This window comes from Acinonyx jubatus, chromosome B4, assembly GCF_027475565.1.
Source record: "Acinonyx jubatus isolate Ajub_Pintada_27869175 chromosome B4, VMU_Ajub_asm_v1.0, whole genome shotgun sequence".
NCBI classification, from domain to species: domain Eukaryota; kingdom Metazoa; phylum Chordata; class Mammalia; order Carnivora; family Felidae; genus Acinonyx; species Acinonyx jubatus.
Genome location: NC_069387.1, coordinates 26,112,007 through 26,125,559, shown reverse-complemented (window position 1 = coordinate 26,125,559; position 13,553 = coordinate 26,112,007). Strand labels below are relative to the sequence as shown.

The following is a 13,553-nucleotide window of genomic DNA, read 5'->3' as shown; positions in this document are numbered from 1 at the left end:
AAGCTTCCTCAGCTCTGCCGGGTGCCCTGGAGATCCAGAGATGTTGAATGTGTCAGATGATACTTAGGAAGCACCTCATGAGCTTTCAATGTTTGTGTCGATCTATTTTTTTCAAGTTTATTTATTTTGAAAGAGAAAGAGGGAGAGAGTACAGGAGGAGCAGAGAGAGGGAGAGAGAGAGAGAGAGAGAGAGAGAGAGAGAGAGAGAGAGAGAGAATCCTAAGCAGACTCCGCACCGTCAGCACAGATCCCAACTTGGGGCTCTAACTCATGAACCGTGAGATCATGACCTGAGCTGAAATCAAGAGTCGGACGCTTAACCAACTGTGCCACCCACACATCCCAAATGTTTGTGTAGGTTAAAAAAAAAAAAATCAAGAAGCAATTAGCATCTTTGAGACACTTCTCTGTTTGTATCAGTCTAGTATGATGCATTTTTCCCTCTTGATGTCACACTAGGGGGTCTTTTGAAAAACAACTTAAAGTAGACAAAAAGAGACTCTGAGTGTAAGCATACCCAAGAGTTTCTCTAGGGAAGCAGTTGGAAAAGTCTGAAGACCATCTACGTGGAGCCTGAGCCCAGACTGGAGAGTTGCTGTCCCTCACCCTCCTTCTCCCAACAAGTGAAGCTGAACCTTCGGCTCCATCCAGGGCAGTGGGTAGAGGAAAAGATGAAATGGAATGGCTGAGACTTCAACAAGAAGGCCAAAGACAGGAAGAGCTAGAACAATGAGTGGCGGTGGGCAGGGCACCACGGATGGACCAGAAGGGTTGAAGACACCGAGGGTCACTGGAAGGCCCATGGGAGAGGCTCCCAAATAGATCCAGAGAAGCAGAGCTCAGAATTGAGGAAAGGAGAATAAAGTTCCACATTGCCCATGGAGGAGCAGGTTGGGTGTGTGGACTGACGTCAACAAATGCCAGCCAAAGTGGACTCTGAATGGAAGGCAGGGACACCTTGAACCTGAAGTGAAGAGCTGTGTGTGTGTGTGTGTGTGTGTGTGTGTGTGTATCCTCCTAGAGTCCACCCTTCTAGGATATATGTATAGCCCACACTTCTTGACCCCATGTATACACTTGTTCAGCTAGCAATAAAGCTTTTTACTTAGTAATGGTCTCCACTGTTGTGCCTTTCCAATGTCCCCAATGTACATTCATTATTTAATCTATTTAGCACTTATTTTACGAAGCCAACCATGCGCTAGGTGTTAGGGACAGACACCACAGTGAACAGGACAGACAAGCTCTGGAACACATGGAGCTTATAAACTGGAAGCAGGCAAACAAACAAAAGGTAATTGATTCATTGAAGTCATGCTAACTTCTCAGAATAAGCACAGTGATGTGAAAGAAGGAACTGGGGTAGAAGGAGGATGTTGCATGGGGTAGTCAAGGAGTACCTCTTTGAGGAGGTGACATTAAGGTGACATGTGATTGAAGAGAAAGAGCTGTCATGTCAAAAGCCCAAGAAAGAACTATTCCAGAAAGTGGAAAGAGCTGGTCCCAGGGAATCCCAATAGCAGCAAAAGGCCTGTGCGGCTGTAAGGCACGAACAAAGGGGAGACAGGGGGATTCCCTTAGAGGAGGGAATCAGAAGAACAAGGCCTTTTGGGGTTCTTTCTCCTAAGCTCACGGAGCGTTCTCAGCCGGAAATGGCGGGTTCTAGCTCACATTTTTTTAAAGCTTTCTCTGCTGCCCTCCAAGGACTATGTTGTTAGGAGCCATTTCCCAGAAGCCAAGGAGGGAGGATGGTGGCTGAGACTAGTGTGATAGCAAGAGAGATGGAGAGAAGGGACAAATGTGAGGGGTCTTTGACACATAGAAGACTAGATGTGGGGAGTGGGAAATTATAAGGGCAGAGGAAGAAGGATTACAGTGGAGAGTATCCAACAACTCACTGAGAACTAATATTTCAGTTAAATTGTGAGGATTTCACCTGCATAATGAGAAGCTCTAAATACAGGTGAAATGGGGGATTTAATTCTTTTCCATTCTTTAAAAAAAATTTTTTTTGACGTTTATTTATTTTTGAGACAGAGAGAGACAGAGCATGAATGGGGGAGGGGCAGAGGGAGAAGGAGACACAGAATCCAAAAGAGGCTCCAAGCTCTGAGCTGTCAGCACAGAGCCCGACGCGGGGCTCGAACTCACGGACCGCGAGATCGTGACCTGAGCCGAAGTCGGACGCTTAACCGACTGAGCCACCCAGGCGCCCCTATTTTCTTCTCCACTCTTAAGTTTTCTTTTTCATTAGCTCTCAGGTATCAAAGACAAAACCTTCATAGCAGTTACCTTATATGTCGGTCGACTTATTCCAGTTAGAATCAATATGTCCCTGACCTCACCCGCCTGGAATTACCAAAAAAGCCACCACTTTGAGGCCCAACCGCATGACTCAAGAGTTACCTTCTCCCTGGTTTTCCTCCGTGAACATTCTGGAGAATTTCTGACATGCTGGGTGTGCCACCCACCTGTCCCAGGGGCCATCTGTCATCCATCCAGCTGTCCCGATACCCAGCTCTATATGTCGCTGGGAGCGGGTTGGAAACTGACTTCCTCCAGGCCACTCCGCCTTCCCTTCCTGCACAGCGAGTCAAGTGCAGACACCGACCCTGCCTTTAATTCCCCAAAGCACAACTCAGGGTTGACACAATTGCACTCAGAGAAACATTTACATGCTTATTAAAAGTGGCTCCTCCAGGGGTTCACAGCTCCAAAAGCCAACCTCAGACCTTCCCTGTGCCTCTTGGCTAACTTTCACATGAGTGAGCTGGCTCAGCCTCTTCTCGACAAATCCCCAGGTCTCTTTCCCACCCCTGGATCCGGTGCTGGCTTCACAGCCCCAGGCCTCAATGCCAAGCCTGCTCATTTCACCCCAAGATGACTGGCAAGGGGAGCTTCCCCTTCCTACAAGGGGAACCTTTAAACCCGCACCAGCTGCGATGCAGCTTCCGTGGCTCCAAACACCAGCCACAATAATCAATGGCTTCTTTCCATCCACTGGCCTTAATAGCACCACGCCTGGGGCTCTGACCCCGAGAGCACTGGGCCACCCCTGTTTCAATTGCTCTTCCCAGGCTTTTCCCCAATGCGAAGCGAGGAGAGGGTCACACTACCTTCTGGGTTCTGCAAGGTCCTTCAACAAATAACTTGCCAAAATGTACATGTGTTCCAACACGCACATACACACACGCACACCTTTTCCCGGAACGACGTTGGAGACGATCACTGAAATCTAAATCCATAGTCAGAGAAGCTGCGCGGACAGTGTCCTACGAAAACTAGATTTGATTGATACTAAAGAGAACACATCACATCTCATCTTACAATACCCAGAGTCAAACTGACAATGATTCTCATTGCACAAAGGATTGTTTGTGGACAAATAGAAATTCTGCTGACTTTTCCCCCAAACAAAGGAGGTCTGCCGCAACGGCGAGTTGATTTCCCAGCCTCTAGTAACTCTTAGTAACTTTTACAGAATGGTTCTATTACTTTAAAAAATATTTTTCCACTGGGCATCACTACACAATGATGCAGTCATGGCTCAAAATATTTTGGAAATTCCTCCTTTGGGAATGCCTCCAGAGCCAAGAGCACATTCTTTTAAAATAGTCTCAGTGGTTATAAATCTTTATACCAAGAAGGTGCGTTTGATTCTTAAAGTCACCCAAAACTCATTCGAAAACCGAGCTGGTGAACATAGGTGATCAAATCAGGTGATACTGCTTCGGGATAAAACACACAGAAGTCTACAACATTAGGCGAATTTTCTTACGTGGGTCACAAACTGCCTCTGAAGGTCATTCACACAACACGCTTTTTTGTACACTTTTCCTCTGTGCCAGTATACATTCCTGTACAGGGCATAAACCCAGAAAATAACTAACTATACAGTGAAATAGGCATATTTCCAATAGTAATGGATACAAAACCTCAAGAGTCTCCGAGGCGTGGTATGTATCACAATCTAAGGGGAATTTTTTTTTTTAATCTAGGGAATGAGTGGGGTTGAGCAAAGAGTTTCAAAAATGGTTTAAGCAACAACAAAAAGGAGTGTAGGCAAATGTGTATGTCATAGTGATGAGAGTCTCCACCATGGCTAATTTGAAGGCCACACTTATTCAGAGGCTTTCATTCAGATATATTTGTTGAGGTTCCTACCCCATTTACTTTATAAGCATAGTTTTGCATAAAAGGACATGAACTTCATTTCACCCCTAAAGTTATGGTAGCAGGACCAAACAAGACATTACTTTTGCCCATGGTTCTCGACCTTTTCTTTGCCTCATAACGCACTTTCAGTTATGATCTGGGGCTTTCTTTGAGCAAAAACCTCTTGGCTGCCATGCACCATAGTTATTTAGGAAATCCCTTATGACTTCCAAAACATTCATATGTTTTTCCTGGAATAATATTGCACACATTTATATGCGATAGCATTTTCCTGCCCCGTGCATGTTTATGAACCCCGTACTACTTTGCTTAAAATCAATCCCCACTGTTTCGTGGCATTACAGTGATTGTTGAATAGCACCCTATTATTAGAGGCCCTGAACCCTGGCCAGGAAGGGAAGGACCCTAAACATTCATTGGCCAGTCAAGGGAAGGCACAAAGACATAATGTGACTGCTCCAGATGGAGGTCCACCAGAGTCCTATGACTGCTTGAGTAAAGACTATCTTGGGGCTTTGGGGTGGCAGAATTCACCACTCAGGCCTCCGTTTTATATCTGCCCCAGAAACCTGAAACAGCAATTGCTACTCTAGGGTCGCTGATGCCCAATGGAAAAGTAGCTCCAACGCCCCTTCCCTGGAAATTCAGAAGGGGTAATGACCTGAGAGATTTCAGCAGTGGCACCGTGAATTTGGACTGTCATTTCTCATCAAAATCATCTCTTGGATTTCTAAAGTAAACGCTAGAAAGGAAAAAAAAAAAAGTGAAATAATATAGCAGCTGTGGAAATCACACAGCTCCGAGTCTATGGGGTGAAATGAGTTGAAATTTCACCAGGCCAGGTACCTACACCCCTCACGAATCAAAAAGTAAGAGAGGTACAAAGGAATTTTAGTCATGTCAAAATGTCACCTAGACTACTGTTTTATACTTTTCTTTGACTTGCTCTATAAATATTTTACTACAACTTTCAAAGTTTATAGGATCCTTAAGACTTGTAAAAATGTTGAGTAACTGGAAACCAATGACCGATACCTACCACAGGGATCTTGATTTTTCTTTACTCTCTCTCTCTCTCTTTTTTTTTTTAAGATGTCATTGAACAGAACGCACTCTACCCAGGATTCCTTGAAAAGACAAACTCATCTCTTGGTTGCAGTGTTGTGAGTCCTCCGTCAGGAAAAATGGCTTCCACGTAGCAACTCTCGTTGATTTGGAGCTTCTCTCCACAGTGTCAGAACTCTCTGGTCTGGGCCCCGGACCTGGAGCTTCCTGGCTCACACGCTTCAGAGGCTTAGTGTGTGGTAACTTCCTGCTTCATCCCAAAGACACCACGGTCGCCTGGATCCCTGATGTCGGCCTCACACTCAGGTTCCTGCAAACAGGGAAGGCCCTGCTTCCTGTCCTCCCCAATGTCATCCTACTGCATTCTGGGAATGATAGACAGGCCACTGATTTTAGAAGGACATGTTTCCAAAGGATCCTTCACCAAGCTGGATGTTTTAGTTGCACGCTTCAGAAATATACACAAGGGGCTTCTGATCTGAGTCAGTGATCTGACTTTTATTGACTTCTGAACTAATTGTCCTGATTTCTAGCTTCTGTAAAAGTACATAGCACAGTGGTCAGCAGTCTAGACAAGATTAATTCATCTGTGGGTGAGGCTACTTTTATTCTACCGATTGAATCCTGCATGCGTCTCTTTTTTTTCAATAGCTACTGGATTAAAATTTGGTCTCTAAAGGTGTATGAACCTATCACAGAGAGACGTGGAAACCCATACATGAAGCAAACACAGAAGCTGGATATTATGGTTCCTTGGGTTTGTAAGCAACTTCAAGGCATAGCCTCCACTGTCTCCCATCTCCCTGGGTGTAGACGTGCCTTAAACACAATCAAAAGTGAAACCAGCAGTAAATGGAATTAAGTGTAAGGAGTTAATAGAGAAACACATATCAGACAAAGAGTTACTCACTTGGTAAAGCTTTCGTACAGAGAGGACTCCTTTTAACATAAAAAATTCCAACACGTGCATGTTTTAGAGGGAGTTTTGCATGTTACAAAATAATCCTGCTCCGTAGGAAGGAGTCGTCATAGACTTCCCTTGAAAAAGTAAAGTATTTCAAACATGATTGCAGTTACAAACGCTTGATTCACACACAACTCTCTGTGAATCTCTCTGTTTCAGTAGGAAAAGTATTTCTGTACAAAGGGGAAAACAAAAAAGCCTAAGCCTTGTTTTGATAGGGAAATTTGATCCATTTGCATATATTGGGTCTGATAGTTATCTGACTTTTGCAAATGCTTCCGTTCTCCTCCCTCTCTGCTATTTTGGGATCTGAGCTTCCTGAAGCTTTGAAATCAAGGCCTGTGTAATATGTTTTCTTTGGCTTTGCTGTAACATTCAGCACTAAATAGAAGACATACAATGATCCGGGGGAAGAATCCAATGCTATTCTTGCCAAATCCTGGATGACTTCTTGGTGGAAACGGTCTTTCCATTTTCAATTCCTCATGCTTATTATAACATGCCTTCCTTTGTATATTTTAACCAAAGGACCCTTTCTGTATTTAAAAGCTCTGTGCTTATGTTTGAGTTCCTTGTTGTAGGTAGGTGTGTGGGTGGGGGTTGGAGAGGGAACACACTTGTTGAAGTAATAGGCCACGTCTGATCACAGAGGTTCTACGTGCTCGGTGAGACATGATATTCATGTCTTCTCGAGATGATTTTTCTTTCTTTTTAGTGTAGGCAATTATTTTTGGCCCAACAGGCATGTTGACTTGGTTAGTGGGACGTGAATTTTTTCGCTTGTTTTTCTGTCTCAAGAACGAAATTCTGATGACAGGCACAGCGTGGCCCCAAACGGGATTGTGAGGAGGAAGATCTGGGGAATGTCAAGAGAGCATCACCAGACCAGAGCCTGTTGTTCTTCTGGAAAATAAGCAGTTTCATCTGCGGTCACCTGCCTTCACCTGTACTCCTTTGGATAACTTCCTCCTTTTCAGGGCTGAGTGTGTAAGAGCTGTGGATTTAGTGCCTCAAGATCTCCCAAGATTCAGTCTTGAATATGAGATCTGGCCTGGGGTAAAAAAAAAAAAAAAAAAAAAAAAAATGCTTCCTGCCCAGAGCAGAGCCCAAGCAGTGCTCAGCACTGGTTAACAAGGTAACTTTGCCATTTATGAAAGGGCAGGACCACTCTGGTGAGCCAAAACCAAAGCAGAAAAAATACATCTTTCTTGTGAAGTTCAGATGTAAAATATTTTCCATGTTCCCAAGAATTTTTTTAAAAGCCTCAACTTTTCTCCATACCATAGCTGGACAAGAGCTTTCCTAGTTAGTAACCGAGGGGTAAAGATTGTGTCTTTTCATCAGGAAGCCAGGCATTTAGGATTTACACATCTTACAATTTCAATAAAAAAGATCACCCAACATTAACATGCCTTTGATGAGGCACTCATATATGATTTAGAGTTGTTTCCCAATAATCGCACAACTGGCCTAATCACACAATGGGCTTTATAATAATGCATTTTCAAAAGAAAGCAAATATTTCCTTTGAGGCGATATTCTCCGATGAATTTGGCATGCCCTAGTTTGAAGACTTTCATCTCCGAACAGGCCAGGGTTTCTCTTTTATCTAGCTGCCTGGCTTGCTGAAAATTTCCCTGACATACAAAGGAAAGCCTACAAAATGTCCAGTCTTACCCAAGGCTTCAAAAGTACTCAGTGCTCCAGATAAAATCTGTCCCACGATTGTCTCTTTCTTACAAGTATTTAGGAAAACCTAGCTTCTGAGTTCCAGGCTACTTGGTTACAGCTGAAAGTGTTCATGAAAACGTGTTCCCCTTAGAAACCTTGAATGAGTCAAAACTAGCAAGGGCTCTTTACTCAAAGGCCTACAGTTTTATAATACAAGGTTACACACTTCTCCAAGACCAGGAAAGCCATTCAAACACTATATTAAAAGATAGAATATAAGGTCTTAACAGACCTGGCTGGTGGGGCATATCTCCTAACTCAACCATCTGCTTAAAAACTCCTGCAAAAGGTGAATAGAAGGCCTGTAGGACCTCAACACACAGCTTTGGGAAGGCAGGACCCTACAATCAAAGGTCATTGGAAACGCACTCTTTAATTTTTTTTTTTTTAACGTTTATTTATTTTTGAGACAGAGAGAGACAGAGCATGAACGGGGGAGGGTCAGAGAGAGGGAGACACAGAATCCGAAACAGGCTCCAGGCTCTGAGCTGTCAGCACAGAGCCCGACGCGGGGCTCGAACTCACGGACCGCGAGATCATGACCTGAGCCAAAGTCGGCCGCTTAACCGACTGAGCCACCCAGGCGCCCCTGAAACGCACTCTTCAGACTGAAGTAATTCCAGCAGTTATTCTGTTTGATGGAAATCTGCATCATGAGTTTGCGCCCTCTTCCCCACAGCATGATTATTATTGAAATAGGTAAATATTGGATTTCTGGATTGTGAACCTAGGCAGTATGATTCTGTCTCATCTTCACTGCACCAGCTGCCCATGGTCTAACCTCAGTCACATCTGAGTATATACCTGCAAGTCTTCATTCATTAGCTTACAATAAATACACTTGCGTGAAGGCAGAGATGATCAGATAATCTTTCAAGTTCCTTTCCAGCACGGATTCTCTTCTTTTTGTTGGTCTGTAGTAAGAAAACCCAATCTGCGGTCAGAGTTTACACAGGGATATCAGTGTGAGCCTATATGAGAAAGTCTGAACATGAACAATCCCAGAATCAGAAAAGTTAATAAACCAGTTAACAAAATGTACTGAGCATTGGCACCCTTCAAAAGAGAAAGATCAGGTTACATTTTTTTTCAAGGCAAAGAAAAAAAAAAAAAAACCTAATTAGTATCATGCTCTGAGATATACTTTTTATTGAAAGCTATGTTTTTATTTTTAATTAGTTCAATAAATGGCAATAGGCAGCTTTTTCCTTAAGTAATTCCCCAGGCTGTAGAATCACTGTAGGAAATTAGCTCCATTTCAGTCTTTGATCCTTTAAGACCAGGGTCTACAGCTTTGCTGGACTAGTGTCAATCATTTTAAGACCCCAGAGAAGGAAAAGGCTTACTGTCCCTAACAATGTAAAAATGCACAGTGTCAGGAAAACAGGGTTCCACGTACATTAAGCAAAGAACAAGGCTGATCGTTACCCATAAAAGGAAGGATTTACATGAACTCTCCCCCAGCAGAAGAGGTGGGGAAAGGTTAGCATGAGGTTGTTAGAGAAACCTTTGAATCTCCATTTGTGTCTAATGACCTTCATTTGAAGACAGTCCCCTTCCTGACATTTTATCTAAATATATATCCCAAGTTGTCTAGGTTGGTTCATTAAAGTAAAATAATATCACAATATAAAAAGTCTTTACAATAACAAGTTTTCCAATCCCAAATAGTGACTTCTTTTAAGCTGTGCGATAAGAAAATGTTCTCGTAGAGTGTTGTGTTATTGTCACTCATAGTTTCCATTTGCCTACCCTTTACTTATTTTTCTGATGGTAATAAAAAATAAACTTACTCATGCATCTCTTAAATGATACACTTTGCAAGGTAAAATCACAGTATGGTGAGTTAAAAAAAAAAAATGCCACCCTACCCTTAATTCTTCCATTTAGTTTTACTTAAAATAAGTGGGTGGCTATTTCAGTTTGCATTTCCTTTCTACCAGAGGATTCTTTTAAATTTTTTTTTTCAACGTTTATTTATTTTTGGGACAGAGAGAGACAGAGCATGAACGGGCGAGGGGCAGAGAGAGAGGGAGACACAGAATCGGAAACAGGCTCCAGGCTCTGAGCCATCAGCCCAGAGCCCGACGCGGGCTCGAACTCACGGACCGCGAGATCGTGACCTGGCTGACGTCGGACGCTTAACGGACTGCGCCACCCAGGCGCCCCGAGAGGATTCTTTTAAATACGTATGTATGCTTTAAGAGAATTTCACCTGGCAGTTTGGCGTTGACTGGTGCTAACTAAAATTTGAGAACTGTCTCACGTCTACAAATATCATATCCCTTCACGCAGAGACAACGGTTTGCTGAACATTTGCTCTACATTAGAGATTTACGATCAGCTTTTCTTCCTGTGTGTCCCCTAGGTTTTGGCCACATTTGTACATAATCACTCGCTCCTTTTCATATAGGTTCAAAGTTCCATTTTCCCAGAATTCGTCTCGAGGCTCAATAAGGATATCAAATTTCCACTTCAGCATGGGGGGACTATCTCATATAATCTGTAACTCCCAATGTCATATACGATGATTTTTTAATTGTGTGTCTTATTTGCAAGATATCTGATCATGTGGCATTAACCAAGTTCCTATATTTACTTTGGAGCAACATTTCTTTCCTGGGGCTCATTTGGCTGCTTTCACATTCTGGTGTAATAATATATCATACACAAACTTAGGGAAGAAATTAGAAAAACAGTCTATTCATAAGAACAATTTAAGAAATCTACTGGGTTGGAAGCCTTTCTCCCGTGGTTGAGATCATTTTATTTTATTTTTTTTTTTAATTCATCTATAAATTATATCCTAGAGGAAAACTTCGTGCTAGGGACAGTGAGCACCAAATCCCTATGCACTTTTTATTTGTGTAGCAGGATATCTCAATGCCTCATGAGAAATATGATGTACCCCAAGATGGGAGGTTCTGGGGCAGAAGTGCTGGCCCAGCTCTGGGTTGAGATCACAGCCACTCTCTCTGCTTAGGTTCCATGGACCTCACTTTGCCTGAACAGAGGATCCTTGATTTTATTTCACCTGCGTTGTTCCTCTCCACTCTCAGACACTCAAAAGAATAATTATTCCCACAGTCGCCATTGAAACCTGCCTTTTGAAAGGTCTGGACCAGGAAACCGATGAATATCTCTGAGTTTGCAAAAATAGAATCGCCATTCCTGAAACTTTGGTTTCTTATAAAGGGACTTTTGTAGAGGTCCCCACCGATCTGTTTACATTGGATGTCTGTTGGGTTGCCTACAATGGCTGCCTGGAGCTGTTGGCCACAAGAACTTCCTCTCTATCTCCTTCTTCACCTTAAAATGGATGCTAAGGTCTCTTCTGGACCCTTATCCCCAATTTTCTTTTTTTTACCCAAGTGTTTATTCAGGGAAAAACCATCCATGGTAGAATATGTGGTGCCAAAGGAAAAGGGAGGGTAACACCCCATGCCGGCTGTCACTCCCTCCCCCTCCACATCCTTATTCCCATGCCCCATTGCTCCATAACAAATTACCCCAAAACTTAACAGCTTAAAACAACCATTTCTTTATGCTCACAAATTTTCTGGGTCAGGAATTTAGTCAGAGTACAATGAAAATTGCATATGTCTGCGCAGCAGTATCTAGAATCTCAACTGGGAAGACTCCACAGCTAAGGGTGACTCAACAGCTGGGGATGGAATCTTCTGGAGGCATCTTCACTCACATATCTGGTGTTTGATGTTGGCTGTCAACTGAGATGTCAGTTGCCTCTTTACACATGTCCTCTCCATGTGGTCTGTGCTTCCTGCCAGCTCTGAGCTCCAACAGTGAGTGCCCCAGTCAACAAAGTGAAAGCTACATTGTACTTTCTACCTAGTCGTGAAAATCGTGCAGTGTTGTACTGGCTACAAGCAAATCACAAACCGACCCAGACTTCAGGAGAGAGGACATTGACCCCACCTCTCAGTAAGAATAGTGTCAAGACCCTCGGCAGTCGTGGGGCACCACCTGGGTGGCTCAGTCTGTTAAGCACCCGCCTCTTGGTTTCAGCTCAGGTCATGATCAAGCCCTGCATCAGGCTCTGCACTGACAGCATGGAGCCTGCTTGGGATCGTGTCTCTCTCTCGCTCGCTCACTCGCTCTCTCAAAAATAAATAAATGAACTTCAAAAAAAGAAATTTGCAGTCTTTTTTAAAAATCACCACATTTATCAACCTCATCCTTCCAAGGCAACATTCAACATTCTTAATGTCTTCACATTCATTCTTTCATCAATCCTCTCTCTCTCTCTCTCTCTCTCTCTCTCTTTCTCTCATGCTCTTCACCCCAGGACACTTACTTGATGTCTTAACGTTTCTCTGCAATATACCTGATGTGTTTTTTTTCCTTTGTACAAAATAAAAACAACAACAAAACTCGTGGCTTAAAAAAAAAGTTGAACCTGTAAGGAATGACCGAACAAAGCAACAACCCAAAAGGGAGCGCACTCTCACACCCAACTTTTAAACCCACACATGCCCTCCTTGACTTTTGTTTCCGGCAACTATGGAAAAGAATCTCAGAAATTTCAAACCAGCTGTAAATTCACTTCAGGTACAGCAGGGCAGAAAAGTAGCACCAAGACTACGTTCTGTTTTTACAGTGGGGTGAGAAAGAGAAAAAAGGAGAAACCCCAATATAAAACAACAAGAAGCAGAAAGGCACCCATGAGCAGAAAAGCCAGCCTTGGAGTTCTTTGGGCATAGGACGTGATGGAGGGAGAATCCGAACCAGGAAGGGACCCAGATATGGTGATAAAGGATAATTCTATTGCAGCCTACTTTAATTAGCTGTACTCAATAGAAAGGACACAGCAGACGTGAGATTCCAAGAGATCAGAGTTCAAATATGCCATTTACTGTCAATACGTGCATGCCACTGTCCACTTCGTTCGTGAAGAAACTGAAACAGCATTGACCCACAGCCATGTGGCCAGAAAAGGCCGGAGCCCGTCTCCAGACCTCCTGCTCATCACTGTGTCTCTTTATGTGTTCCTTTCCCCTGACAAACTGAGAACCCCCCAACGAAGGGCAGGACCTGTGTCACTCATTTCTGAATCTCCAGAACTTAGCGGCGTGCCCCACACACGGTGGGTATTCTGCAAATAGTTTGAAGTCATTGACGAGCAAACAAATGTTGTTCGGTTCCAACAGGGATGTTCAAGTCTGTGGTTCGGAGAGAAACGGGATGGAAATGCAGATTCCAGCACAATCTTGCAGACCGTCTCTACGGAGTCCGGGTAAGTAAATCTGAATCTCTTCCATGACAGACAACCTCACAGGCTATGTTTAGCTGACATTAAAACACTTCCTTCCCGGGGCACCTGGGTGGCTCAGTCGGTTGGGCGTCCAACTTCAGATCACTTCATGATCTCACGGTTTGTGAGTTCAAGCCCCGCATCGGGCTCGCTGCTGTCAGCACAGAGCCCGCTCCGGACCCCCGTCCCCTTCTCTCTGCCCCTGCGTCACTCGCGCACTCTAGCTCTCTCAAAACTAAATAAACATTAAAACAAATGTTTTTTTAAGTGTACTAATTGAAAAATAAAACTCTATTCCTTTACCCTGCAACTTGGCTGTTTTCTAAGTTACAAGGGGTATTTTTC

General features: G+C 43.5%; 1 long non-coding RNA gene across 12 annotated transcripts in view; it reads right to left on the bottom strand.

Annotated features, from left to right (window-relative positions):
• The window catches only part of LOC106977351 (uncharacterized), a 119,696-nt gene that overhangs the window by 82,127 nt on the left and 24,016 nt on the right, over positions 1-13,553 (bottom strand). For 3 of the 12 annotated variants that reach the window (XR_008299970.1, XR_008299968.1, XR_008299969.1), the window contains one exon: positions 8,308-8,850. The exons of the other annotated variants lie outside the window; for them this stretch is intronic. This is a non-coding gene — a long non-coding RNA (uncharacterized LOC106977351). Of the gene's footprint in view, positions 1-8,307; positions 8,851-13,553 lie in introns of those variants that run through there. 12 annotated transcript variants of the gene reach the window in all.